Source organism: Galeopterus variegatus, unplaced genomic scaffold (assembly GCF_000696425.1).
Source record: "Galeopterus variegatus unplaced genomic scaffold, G_variegatus-3.0.2 Scaffold7662, whole genome shotgun sequence".
NCBI lineage: Eukaryota > Metazoa > Chordata > Mammalia > Dermoptera > Cynocephalidae > Galeopterus > Galeopterus variegatus.
Window position 1 is genome coordinate 51,702 of NW_007733773.1, and position 13,791 is coordinate 65,492.

At 40.5% G+C, this 13,791-nt stretch overlaps 1 pseudogene; it reads left to right on the forward strand.

Annotated features, from left to right (window-relative positions):
* The first annotated feature begins 7,564 nt into the window (after positions 1 to 7,564).
* On the forward strand, positions 7,565 to 8,225 carry LOC103607730 (annotated as a pseudogene).
* Positions 8,226 to 13,791: the final 5,566 nt, after the last annotated feature.

Genomic DNA, 13,791 nt, shown 5'->3' on the forward strand with positions numbered 1-13,791 from the left:
CTTACATGTTGAAGCACCTCCAGATTTGGTGACACCCCAAACCCAGGGCTTCTCACCGGGGCACATTCCTGCAGGATGTTCATTCCCACCATTCTTTCCCATGGAAAGCCCTATTTTAAAATAACTGAAAGAGCACAAAATATATGTGCAGTTGAGGAGTTGGCTCAGAAGTGTTTGGGCTTTTTTACCTCTTTTTTTTTTTTTCCTTTTTAAAAAGGCTATTCAAACAATGAGGTCATAATTACACAAAGGTTTCTGTGGTCTAACTGTAAGATAAGACAAATAACCATCTGACTTAGAACCCAAAAGGGTACCAGGGAATTAAATGAGAAAGCTGACCAGTCCAATATGACCAAGAATATCTTCCAAATCTCAGGAGGCATAGTGATCACTCCCAACATCATTACTCTGATGTAAAGAATTCACAAGAGGCATTTGACTTGAATTCAAAGTCAATAATAACTTTAAGACAAAGAGTGAGTCCCTATCGTAATCAGATAATTATCCTCCAAGCCCTTGGGATCCTCAGACTTCGCATTGTTCAATCTTTGCCCAGCGCAATCCCCTCACTTTTTCTCTGTTGCACAGAAAAACGACAATCAATAGGAGCATATGGGGAATGAAGCGATCTAGTTAATTGAATTTTCTAGTTAAAGAAAGGCCAGTTCCTAACAGCCCTTTCTGTCCTCTGAAGTTTCCAAAACACCTGAGTCCATCTTACTACATCCCAATAGGGATTCTAGAAGACAAAAACAGAAACTTTGATTTAGGATTTAGTCTCTTCCAGATTTTAGGGCCTTCATCATTCTGAACACTAAACAGAAGTAGTGTAGGGATAGGAGATGGCACTGTTTGGGAGTCAGACATTCAAATCCCTAGTCTGTCACTTACTGGTTAAGTGACATTACCCAAATTACTTAACATCTCTGAGCCTCCCTTTTTCACCTGTGAAACAGAGCTAATAACATCTATATCCCAGATGTTTCATAAAGGTTATAGGTGTTTGCTACATGTAAGACCCTCAATAAACTGCAGCAGCGTGATTGTCCTCAGAGCTCACAGTCAGGGCTGAGGAAGAAGATGGAGAAAGTCTAGGAGATTGTGCTGAAACTATTGATACCAGGAGGCCCTCTAGGAGTTTCTTTACCAAAAAATATTCTTAAATATCTGCCTATTTTTCTCTTACTTGCCTCCTTCTCAGAAAAACAGAAAACAGAGAGAACTACACTCTGCTTAGCTGGTGTCACAAATTCATGAATTTAAGTGTCTCTCTGCTCACCTTCTGTCTAGTACACAGTATGTGTGAAGGAACAGAATAATTCTGACTCAGGAGGCAGCTTCCTGCCCACAGTGGCTTATGAGACGCAAAGCCCTGACTGTTCAAATATACCCTCCCCAAAATCAGTCACGTGATTTAAATTTCTCCCACAAAGGCAATGCTTTGGGTTAAAGCATTTCTCCAGAAGCTTCCACATGTTACCTGGAAGAGAGAAGAGCAATCTGTCCTCTCCAGAGATTTGCTCAAGAATTAGACTATTCAGAAGTCCTGGTGTCTGGTCTCTCTTTGCCCTATACTCTGTGCTCGGGCATCCTCATGCATGCCCATAGACTGGATTACCAAACTTAAGTTTGGTAATCTCCAACTCAAGCCCAAATTCCTTCTCCAACCATCAAACCCAGGCATTCAATAGCTGTAACTTCTCCATTCAGATGTCTTAAAAACACTTTTTAATTATCATGCCCAAACTAATTCCACACTCATCCCGCTCCAAGATTCCCTGTCTCAATGATCAGTACCACTAACCATCTAACCATGTAAGTCAGAGACCTAAGACACAACCTTCATTCATAACTCTCCTCACTTCCAAAGCATTTAGTCCTGTTGATTTTATCTACTAAGGACCTTCTGAATCTATCTGTCTCTTTGAATCTCCAGTGCCAGTTCTCAATCCAATCCAACATCATGTGCCAGCTGAACATTCACTACCTAAATAACGTTCTCTCAAATCTTTTCCCTCCATGGAGCCAAATCTCATTCTTATAAAATGAAGAATAGAGTCATGCCTCTCATCCAATTCTTACCTTTTTTTGGGGGGGAGGGGGGCAGCTGCCCAGTACATGGATCGAATCCTTGACCTTGGCGTTATCAGCACCACACTCTAACCAACTGAGCTAACTGGCCAGCCCATCTCCTCTGATTCAAATCATTCTATGGCTTCCCATTGTGGTTAGAATAAAGCCCCAAATCCCTAACATAGCATATTAATCCCTACAGAATGGGGACTCTACCTGTCTCTCCAGTCACACACCATTGTCAGTTTTTCCTTTCCTCAGCCACTGTCACCATCTTTCCATTTTCCCACACACACCATGCTCCCTTTCACTTAGAGGATTTTGGAAAAGCTGTTCCCATGGCCTGAAATTCTTTTATCAATCCCATTTCTCTTCATGTAGTTAATTCCTTATCAAGCCCCAAATTTTAGCTCAAATAGCATTTCCTAAGGGAATTCTTCCATGATCCCAAGATGATCAAGGGTTGGTGTACAGAACCACTGGAAGATCTATAAGAATCATCTGGAGAATCTCTCAAAATATATGTGACTCCAAACTCTGCCCTCATCTCCCTCTCTCCCTCTCTCTCTCCCTCTCTCCTTCTCTCTCTCATGCACACTCATACACACATAAATACCACCAACCACCACTGTTACCACCACCAGATTCTCATTTGATGCTCATATATGGTCCTGTTGAAATACCATTATTATTATCATCAGTGGGAGTGTGTTTTAAGTCTCAAAAACATAGAAGTGAAAAAACATTGAGAACTCTCTACCAGATGGCCTGAAGATGCCTTCCAACTTCAAGATCTGTAATTATCTTACATGAAAAGCACTTTGCTAAGACCCAATCAGTGTTCCCACAGGGACTATCTGGAAGTACAGGTTCCAGATACAGGAAGTACAGTAGAGCAGAGGTTGCCAGATAAAATACAGAACACCAGTTAGATTTTAATTTCAGATAAAGAACCAAAAACTTCTTAGTATAAGTACATCTTATGCAAGATTTGAGATATACTTAAATGTTATTTGGTTGTTTATCTGAAATTTAAATTTAACTGGTATATTAGTTGGCTAAGGCTGCCATAACAAAATACCACAAACTGAATGGCTTAAAGAATGGAAATTTATTTTCTCACAGTTCTGGAGGCTACCAGTCTGAACTCAAGGTGTCAGCATGTTTGGTTTCTCCTGAGGTCTCTCTCCTTGACTTATAGATGCCCACTTACCTGCCTCAGCATCCTCGTGGACTTTTCTCTGGGTGCATACATTCCTGGTGTCTTTCTGTGTTTCTTAATCTCCTTTTCTTTCTTTTTTTTTTTCCTTTTTGTCTTTTTTACTGACCGGTAACGGGATCGCACCCCTCAGTGTGGCACCCGCACCACGCTTAATCTCCTTTTCTTATAAGGACACCAGAAATATTAGATTAGGGCCCAACCTCTATGACCTCATTTAACCTTAATTGTCTCTTTAAAAGTTGTATCTCTAAATACAGTCACATTAGGGCTTTAACATACAAATTTGGGGGGGACACAATTCAGTTCATGACAGATACATATAGTACTTTACTATTAATAACTCTTTTAATGCACAAAACAATAACTATTATTTATAGACACATATATACATAGTAAAATATAAAATTATGGGTAGAAATAAACTTCAGGATATTGGTTATTTCTGGGAGAAGGAAGAAGGATTAAAGCCAGTGTAGAGAAGTTTTAACAGTCTATTTCAAGTAAGAATGGTAATCAGCTGCTTCTAGCTTCAGGAAGGACAAAGCAGGTAGAAATTGATTTCAGCTGTACTATGGAAGACAAAAAAAAAAAAAAAAAAAACTTTAAAACACCAAACTGAATTGTCTAGAGAGAAGGTAGAATCTCCCCCTTTCAATCCTTCAGGTAATACCCATGAAACACCTCGTATGTGTAAGGCATTTTAATAGGCACTTTGGAAGGGATGATTGTATGTAAAACAGTACAGTGCCAAAAAGAATGAATGGTCCTACTTACAAAAGAATTATATTCTAAGTATTTATTTATATGTCTGTTGGTTAGAAATCAAGCCTCAAGGAAGATTTCCCCATAGAGGAAAAAAAAAATTATCAACTGTGGTTAAGTTCTTAAGTTAGCCCTCAAAAAGCCTATTTGTTCTATAATATAAAATTATTGAATTCCGGAGTTGGAAGGGATCTTAACGTAATTGAAATTCTGCACATCTGCAATGAAAAATAGTAGAAAACAGCATGTTTCAAAACTGGTAATGAAACAGTGCAGAAAAACAATAGAGTTGAATATGAAATAGCTTTTTTCATTACCTTGAGTGCTGAAGTTTGAAGAAAAGAAGAACTAATAAAAGGCAGGTTGGAGAGCAGGGAAAGCTGTAGAAACTCTGTGGGGGGAGTCACGGGCATTCCAAGGGCTTCTGAGGTTGATGGCTCTGATTCTTTTTAGTCATTTATAGTTTCTGCATTCAATTTTAAACAAAGAGCTTTTATTTCCCTTGATATTCAAGTTATCACTGATAATCTTATATTCATTTATCTACCATAATTAGGGATCTATGGTTCAACGAATCAAGAACCACAAAAGACAGCATGCCTTAGTCAAAGAGATTGTTTTGGGGGGTTTAGGTAAATTCTGAGTGGGTCAGGAAAGGGAAAAGGACAAACAGAAGTGCACCATGAATTTGACACAATCTTCCTAAGGCAGAAAAGAAAAGAAAAGAAAAGAACACAGATCAGACAAGCCGTGCATTGGCCGCAGGCCAGAGATGGTGTGGCTGTAGTCAGAATAGAAACCAAAGACAAAATACAAACATACATTCTTCAAAAAATAAAAACAGAATTACCTGTATGATGCAGCAATTCTCTCTCTGGATATACATCCAAGTGAACTGAAAGCAGTGTCTTGAAGAGATATTTATACGTCTATGTTCATAGCAGAATTAGTCACAATAGCCAAGAGATGGAAGCAACCCAAGTGTTTGATGGTGAATGTGGTATAAATCTATACAACGGTTTACTATTCAGCCTTAAAGAGGAAGGAAATTCTGTCACATGCTACAACATGAAAGAACTTTCAAGACATCACGCAAAGTGAAGTAAGCCAGTCACAAAAAGACATAGATCCCTAATTATGATAGATAAATGAATATAAGATCATCAGTGATGACTTGAATATCAAAGGGAAGAAACCTCTTTGTTTAAAACTGAACATAGAAACTATAAATGACAATGATTCCACTTATGTGAGGTCCTAGAGTGGTCAAGTTCACAGAGACAGAAAGTAGAATGCTGGGTGCCAAAGACTAAGGCAAGAAGGAAATGGGGAGTTTAATGGAGAAGGAGTTTCGGTTTTGCAAGATGAAAAAGTTCTGGAGATCTGCTTTACAGCAATGTGAATATACTTAACACTACTGAGTGGTACACGTAAAAATGGTTATGATAATAAATTTTATGTTATGTATAGATGACCATAATTTAAAATGAAAAAATAAAAATAAGCAAAATGTGAAAATAAAAAAATACACACACACAACAATAGAGGGAGGTTGGTGGAGCAGGTGGAGTAGCCTGAAGGAAGATGAAATAAGGGACTTGAGAGCTGTAGTGACAGCAGGTGAAAGCATTTACAGGAAAAATTCCACTTCTGTTAGTACAGCTCCTGATGCTTTCTCCTCGTAGCCCTTATCACCATTGCAATCAGATATTTGCATGGCAATATTTTGATCTCCCAATCCCAAGGATCATGAAGGCTGAAACCTCACTGGTGTGCACATCATGGTATCTCCCAAACTATCATATTGACTGACATCTCATGGGCAGTTAATATGTATGGAATGAATAAATGTATAATCACAGGAATCACCATCCTTTAAAAGTTAACATAATAAAATAAAGCAATTTCAAAAAATAGAATGTAATTGAAAATAAACACTACAGGTAATAAGACACAAAAGTACTCAAGTAAGTGATGTCATTGTGACTTTTGGGAAGTTTCCGTGGAGAAAGGGGAGCTTAGGTGTGCCCTAACTCTGTCCCTGCTCCACTTTGCTGTGTGACACCCAACTGGACTGTGGACACTTCAGCGCTATTCTACAATGAATATGACCCAGTTTCCAATAATTAAATATTGATAGTTATATTTTCAAAGTTATGTGCAAAGTTTCTCTTTTGTCCTGGGGGTCTGTGATTAAACAGAAGACAATTAGTGTGACTCTGCATGTATCAATTCCTCTGAGTTGCACCTTATTTCTCTTTAAAATTGGCAGGGCTTTAACATTAAATTTCTTGGCATCCCATGTCTGATGAATTCCTAATAAAATAAATTAAAGCTCTTTGTAAATAAATATATATATGTGATGAAAATAAGACTTAAATTTATGCAACAGATTCATAAAGGGTGCTTCATTTATCTATCAAAAGAGAAATAAAAACTCTATTTGGGTAACAAATGGATAAATACCAGTATAATTATTATCATTTCCTATAGAACATATAAAAGAAGCAAAGAAAGGTCAGGCAACTTGCCCAAGGAGGTCACTCTGAAAGTCAGTGGTGAGGATGAGAATAGAACCCAGGTTCCCAGGCTCCTGGCCTGATACATATCTCTGAGGGCCATAAATTACAAGACTATTTAGGTCTCTAGATTCTCCAGATGCTGCCATCTCTTCAATGTCCTTGTGCCGCCACCCAGTGCTTTCACATTTTTTATTGAGTTAGATGAAAGTCTCCCTCCTCCTGACAGCTTTATTACCCCAAGAAACCATTACCTCCCTCTAACTCACAAACCTATACTCAATTGTTGGTGCAGTAACCAAACAGGAGTCAAAGACATGTCTGTGATTGATGCACCCTTCAGTGGAAAATAGCTAAAAGTATTACTGCTTTGATATTCCCATTTTTTTTTTTCAGGTCTAAAGGTTAATCAGTTCACAGTGTTACACAGAAATTATTTTTAAAAAGTCCAACAACAAAGAGACTGTGTAAGTTGGAGAAATTTCCTGGGCCAGGAATAGTTAATGCCTGGTGGAGAAGTTAGAACAAACGAGGAGAAAGTAAGCATTGTTAAGGTCATGGGATGGCTTAGTGGCACTTCATGAAAGTTGAAGGGTCAGAACCTAAGGAGCATCAGTGGGACTAAAATTTCTTATGAGTATGGCTACCAGTTCTAGGGAAAAAAGAAGAAAATATATATGACAAATATAGGAAGAGAAAAGGAAAGGTACAGAAAAGTGAAGAGGAAAGTAAGAAAGGAAGAAGAGACATTTGGAAAGAGGAAAAGGAAAAAAGTGTAAATTAATAATAACCAATAGTTGTACTATTACAGCTTATAAGAAGTTATCACATATATCTTCCCACGTATTGCTCCAAAACTCCTGCACAGTAGATAATATCATCCCAATTTGACAAATGAGGCTCATATGACAACGATCAGAATTTTAGGAGACAAAGAGCTACAGAGGGGCCGGGCAGAGCGGCTATGGAGGATTGGCATGACTGGCTGCCACTGGGACCAAATCCTGAGGTCACCAACCAGTTTCTCCAACACTCAGGTGTGCATGCTTACTGGCAATTTGCTGACATATATGGAATGGATCCTGAACTCCACAGCATGGTACCAAGACCAGTCTGTGCAGTGTTACTTCTCTTCCTTGTTACAGAAAAGTATGAACTATTCGGTATCGAAGAGGGAAAAATAAAACCTCAGGGACAGGATGTTACATCATTAGTATATCATGAAGCAAACAATCAGAAATGCCTGTGGAGTAATTGGACTGATCCAGGCTGCTGCAAACAATAAAAACAAGATGCACTTTGAATATGGATCAACCTTGAAAAAATTCCCAGAGGAATCAGTGTGAATGAGCCCTGTAGAATGAGCCAGATACCTGGAGAACTATGGCACTGTCCAAGTTGTTCATAAAACCAGTGCCCATGAAGGTCAGACTGAGATACCAAATACAGATGAAAAAGTAGATCTTCATTTTATTGTATTAATTCATGTATTTCTGTATGAATTAGATGTGTGCAAACAATTTCCAATTAACCATGGAAAAACTAGTGATGAAACTTTATTAGAGGATGCCATAGAAATCTGCTAAAAGTTTATGGAATATGACCTGTATGGATTAAAATTTAACACAACTGTCATTTCTGCAGCTTAGCTATTCAATAATGAAAACACCAAATACTGTAGTGTTTGCAACAAAAATCAAATTTCTGCTGCTATACACTAACTCAAAAATTTTGCTATTTTCATTAACTTGCCTGATTAAACTTTACATAAGCTTTTTAAAAAAGAATGGTAGGAAATCGAAGAAGGTGGATTCAAATACAATCCCTTTACCATTGCCACCCTGAACCCAAGAAATGATTGGACTGGGTCTTATCAGGGGGCATTAAGGCTAGTCTCTGATAGTGGCCCCAAGGGACTCTGGGGGTCCTTCGGCTGTGTAATAATGTGAAAAGCCCCAGGAGCCTTCACTCCAGATGCTGCACAAATTCCACCTCCTCCAGAAAAAAAGATAAAAGGAGGATGGCAGCAGTTACCTGCTTCTTCAAAGTGAATAGCATTTGTAAGTATTCTGCTTTTAGAAAGAACAGCATATGCAAGGATACCAAGTACTAAATGATGTCCAATGTTAACGAAAGTGAAAAATGATCAGCATAGATAAATCATGTAGTGAAACATGTAAAATAGAAGATGATGCTGGTTAAGTGGTTAAGTCATAGATCCTAGAGGGCTTTGTAAACCATACTGAATAATATGAAGTTTATCCTATTGGCAATGGAGAGGCTTCAAAGGTTTAAAGACAGAGGGAGGGGTTGCAAATGACATGATCAAACTGTTTTATAAAAATAACACTGACAGTGGGCCGGCCCGGTGGCGCACTGGATAGTGCGCCGCTTGGGAAGCGTGGCGGCGCTCCCGCCCGAGGGTTCGGATCCCACATACAGACCGGTTCCCGCTCACTGGCTGAGCGAGGCGCAGGAGCAACACCAAGGGTTGCGATCCCGTTGCCGGTCCCCGGTCCGGTGCGGGGGCAACACTGAGGGTTGCGATCCGTTGCCGGACACGGAAAAAGACAAAAGACAAAAAAAAATAAATAAATAACACTGACAGCAATATAGGAGAAGGGGAGGGTATCCATGAGATAAGACAGAGGTGGAATTCAGTCATGGAAATATAGATTAGATTAAGAGAAAAAGGGCATAACCTAGAGATTCGAAGGAGAATCAATAGGATGGAGACTAGGGAAGGAAGGAGTCAAAGATGATTCTTGGAATTCTGGCTTTCATAACTAGGTTAATGGTAAAATATTCATCAAGATTGAGAAAATAACTTTAAGGAATATTGAACATGAAGTATCTGTGGACATACAGGTGTATGTGCTCAGTAAAATTATGAAAATATGGCCCTGAAGCTCAAGAGATAGTTGGTACTGATGAGACAGATTTGGGAAATGCCAGTGTATAGATGATAGCAGTAGGCATGGTAGTAGGAGCACACAAAAGTATCCAGCCTGGACCAAACACTTTAAGGACTCAGCCCCCAAAAAGGGCCCCTGGCCATGTGGTAAAGATGCCAGGTACAAGTCCAGGCCACCTGTACTTCTGACCAACTAGCTATAAATCAGAGTTTCCATTACCTCCTTCTCAGGTTTGGTAATTTGCTAGAACAGCTCACAGAACTCAGGGAAATATTTACTTACTTTTACCAGTTTAATGTAAGGGATGTTACAAAGCATACAAACAAGCAGCCAGATGAAGAGGTACATAGTGGTGAGGTCCAGAAGTGTCCCCAGTGCAGAAGCCTCTGTCACCATGGAGTTGGGGTGTGCCAACTTCCAGACACATGAATGCATTCACCAACCCAGAAGCTCCCTAAACCCACTGTTTTGGGTATTCTTACAGAGGCTTCATCCCATAGGCGTGATTGATTCCTAACTCAATCTCTTGCCCCATCCCACTTTCCAGAGGAAGGTTGGGACTGAAAGTTTCAAGCTTCTTATCAAGGCTTAGTGTCTCTGGTTGCCAGCCCCCATCCTGAAGCTATACAGAAGACCACCAAGAGTCACCTCAGTAGGACAAAAGATGCTCCTATCACCCAAGAAATTTCAAGGGATTCAGGAGCTCTGTATAAGACAATTCTATAACCCCATTGTTATAGGCGTCGGGAGAAAAAACGCCCTTGGAGACCGATATAGAAAAAGAGAAAAAAGATTTTTATTTCCAGCAGCTGGGACCACACCAGCCAATTCAAGGTGCGGTGCCAAACCATCTTTGTTCTCGGTTTTTAAAGCTGCAAGCACGGCAACTCAGTCGCCCGATCACCGCGCCAAAAGGTATTAGCCAATGCAAGCAAGCCAACAGTACATGAGATAATTTTGCAGTTAGCAGAGCTCCTCCCATCCCACCCCCACTTTCCAGCCTAACTTTTACACAATAGAGGGGTTATCTTTAGTGGCATCGGTCCTGCTCTTAGAAAGAGGGCATTACTTCAATATCACACAGGAAATTACAAAGGTTTTAGGAACTCTGTGCGAGGAACCAGGACTAACAACCAAATATACTTTTTCTATTATGTTACATGTGAATGAAAGTTCTGATTGGAGAGGAAAAGAAAGAAAGAATTTGGGGCAAGGGAAGAGAGCACTAGGTTTTAGAGGAAACGGTACAAAAAATTGCCATCGTGGAGGTTGGGAGAGGGTAAGGAGAGAGTGTAGAAAAGGAGATAAAGGGTTATTATTTCATTTCAATGTTAAGTTCAATAAATCCAATTAATAAATAATTATTGAGCACTTATTTAGGACCAAACTTAATGCAAAGTTCTAGGGCAATTTATCCAAGTTGACCAACTGCATTAGAATCATGTAAGCTGTTTGTTTAAAGTGTAGATTCTTGGGCCCTGCCCAAGATCTGCTGATTGAAAAACTCAGGGATCTGGGCCCAGAAATCTCCTTTTCAGCAGTCACCCCATGTGAGTCTATAAAAACAAATAATTTATACTTGGTTCTGCACTGACCTCTCTGCCCTCAAGGGGGACAGAGGATGGAAATGAGACATATAAACAGATAATTTCCTTACAATGTGGCAACTGCACTGACTGAAATATACAGAGACTGCTAAGGAAGCTTGAGAGGAACACCTAAGAGTGGGAGAAGGAGATAGGTCACATCAGGTCACACGAGCTAAGACCCGTGCTGAATCTAAAAGGCTTTGTAACAATTAGAAGAGCAAATTGGGGTGAAGGAGAGGATGGAAAGGGTAATTGGTTCCCAAAGTGTGGTCTCCAGAAAATAGCATTCGCATCACCTGGGAACTTGTTAGAAATGCAGATTCTCAGTCCCCACACCAGACCTACCAAATCAGGATTTCTAAGTGTGGGGCCCTGCATCCTGCGTTTTCAAGCCCCCGGGGGATTCTGATACACATTCAAGTTAGGCAATGGATCTAGCAGGGAGGCAGCAGAGGGGGGCTGTTTGGGATACAACCTCAGAGCCACACTGCCTGGGTCCAGATCCAGGCTGTGCAGCTAACCCGCTGGGTGACTATAAGTGAATTAGTTCATCTTTTGGGGGCATTGTTTTCTTCATCTCTATAATAACAGTACTTAATTCAAAATTAGTGTATATGAAGTGCTAGGACAGAGCCTGGCACATAATAAGCACTGTATGTATTTTTATTAGTAGTAGTGTGGGCAAATGACCAGCATGAATGATGGCAGGGCTGTTTTACAGGTAACTCTGTTGTCTGAGCATGAGGCATGAAGCAGGCTGTGACAGAGAGGTCAGCGAGGGACAGACCATGGTATTTCCTGTTTAAAAAAGAAAAAGACACCTAAGAACTCCCACTTCAATCAAAAAGATGGAGTAGTTGTACTTTTTCCTATTTCTCCTACTAAGTACAACTAAAAACTCTGCATATTATACATAAGCAGGTCCCAAAAAGTGGAAAGAAAAAGGTAGGTCAGAGAGGGACCTTGGTACCCAAGGAATGGCACAGTGGTGAGTTTGCTAGACTCTTTTCTTGAGCCTTATATATCCCAGACTTGGAGCTGATGTAATGAACAACCTAGAAATGCCGACAGGTGTAGACCAAAAAAGCCCAACAAAGCCTGGAAAGTCAGTGTGGAAATAAACCAAGACCAACCAAACGAGCAAAGCAAAGGCTATTTATTCTGAGCTTGCTATAGCAAGGGAGCCAGCCACAGCCACCTGCATTCTGGGAGAGACTCAAAGGCAGGCAGGAGTGGGAAAGCTTCACAGTGGAAAAAAAGGGAAGACTTCAGTGATGCTCTGATTGTAGGCTGTTGGCATGGGGAAGCTGTAACCAGCTAAGTAGAAGAGGGGTGTGCTATGTGATTAGTTAGGGGTTCATATTTGGCTTCCTCTGGTTGGTGCTAAGTTGGAAGCAGAAACAAAAATTAGGGATGCTGTCAGTCGTTAATCAGGTTCTGGCCATTTTAGATCGGCTGTTACAGAAGTTAATTGTTCAGTTTCCCGGATTGTCAGTAGAGAAAGTGATCTGGCTTCTTGCAAGTCTGGTTTATAGTAGGCTGACTTCCTGGGCTGCTTATTGTAGATAAGGGGATGCTTTCCTGGGCAGGTTGCTGCAGGTTGTGGGTCAAAGTTCTATTTTTATATATGGTCTAGTCATTGTCCATTGGTATATTCAGTCTCTTGGGCATAAGACAAGGTGTGACAAGAGTGTTAGAGAGGTCATTAGGGGACAGATCATGGTATTTCATGTTTAAAAAAGAAAAAGAGATCAGAGGCAGGGCACGACGGCTGACTAGAGGTGCCTGGGGTATGTCCCTCTCACAGAAAAGGACCAGACCAACTAACAGACAGCTAAGTATCAACAGGAGCATCTGTGGGAGTACACAGGAGTTCAGCAGGAGACTGGTGAGATCCCTGCAGGCTATGAAAGCCTACGATGGAGCATACGGAGGAGAGAGAGGCACATGGCCTCAGACACAAAGTCTCTGCCACTGGGATCAGCACACGAAGGACTTTGCCTTGTGCATAAAAGATAAGCAGAGGGCCCACATCAACCCCCATCCTCAATGCAGAGGCCTACATTCCTTTTGCGGGAGGATTCCACAGCCCTTGCAAACTCAGAGCTGCCTAGAATACACACACTGCATTGAAGATATCTACAGAACATTTCATCCAACAACCACAGAATATACATTCTTCTTATCAGCACATGCAACATTCTCCTGGATAGACCACATGTTAGGTCACAGATCAAGTCTCAACAAATTTTTAAAAACTGCCTTTTCAATAAGTAGTCCTGGGAAAACTGGACATCCATATGTAGAAGAATGAAACTAGACCCGTACCTCTTACCATATACCAAAATCAATTCAAAATGGGTTAAATATAAGATCTGAAATTAAAACTGCTAAAAGAAAACATAAGGAAAACACTTCAGGAAGTGGGACTGGGCAAAGACTTTATGAATAAGACACAAAAACACAAGCAACAAAAGAAGAAATAAACAAATGGGATTATATCAAATTTAAAAGCTTCTGCACAGCAAAGGAAACAATTAACAGAGCAAAAAGACAACCTAAAGAATGGGAAAAAATATTCACAAACTATGCATCTGGGGCCGGCCCGGTAGCGCACTGGATAGTGCGCCGCTTGGGAAGCGCGGCGGCGCTCCCGCCCAAGGGTTCAGATCCCACATACAGACCGGTTCCCGCTCACTGGCTGAGCGAGG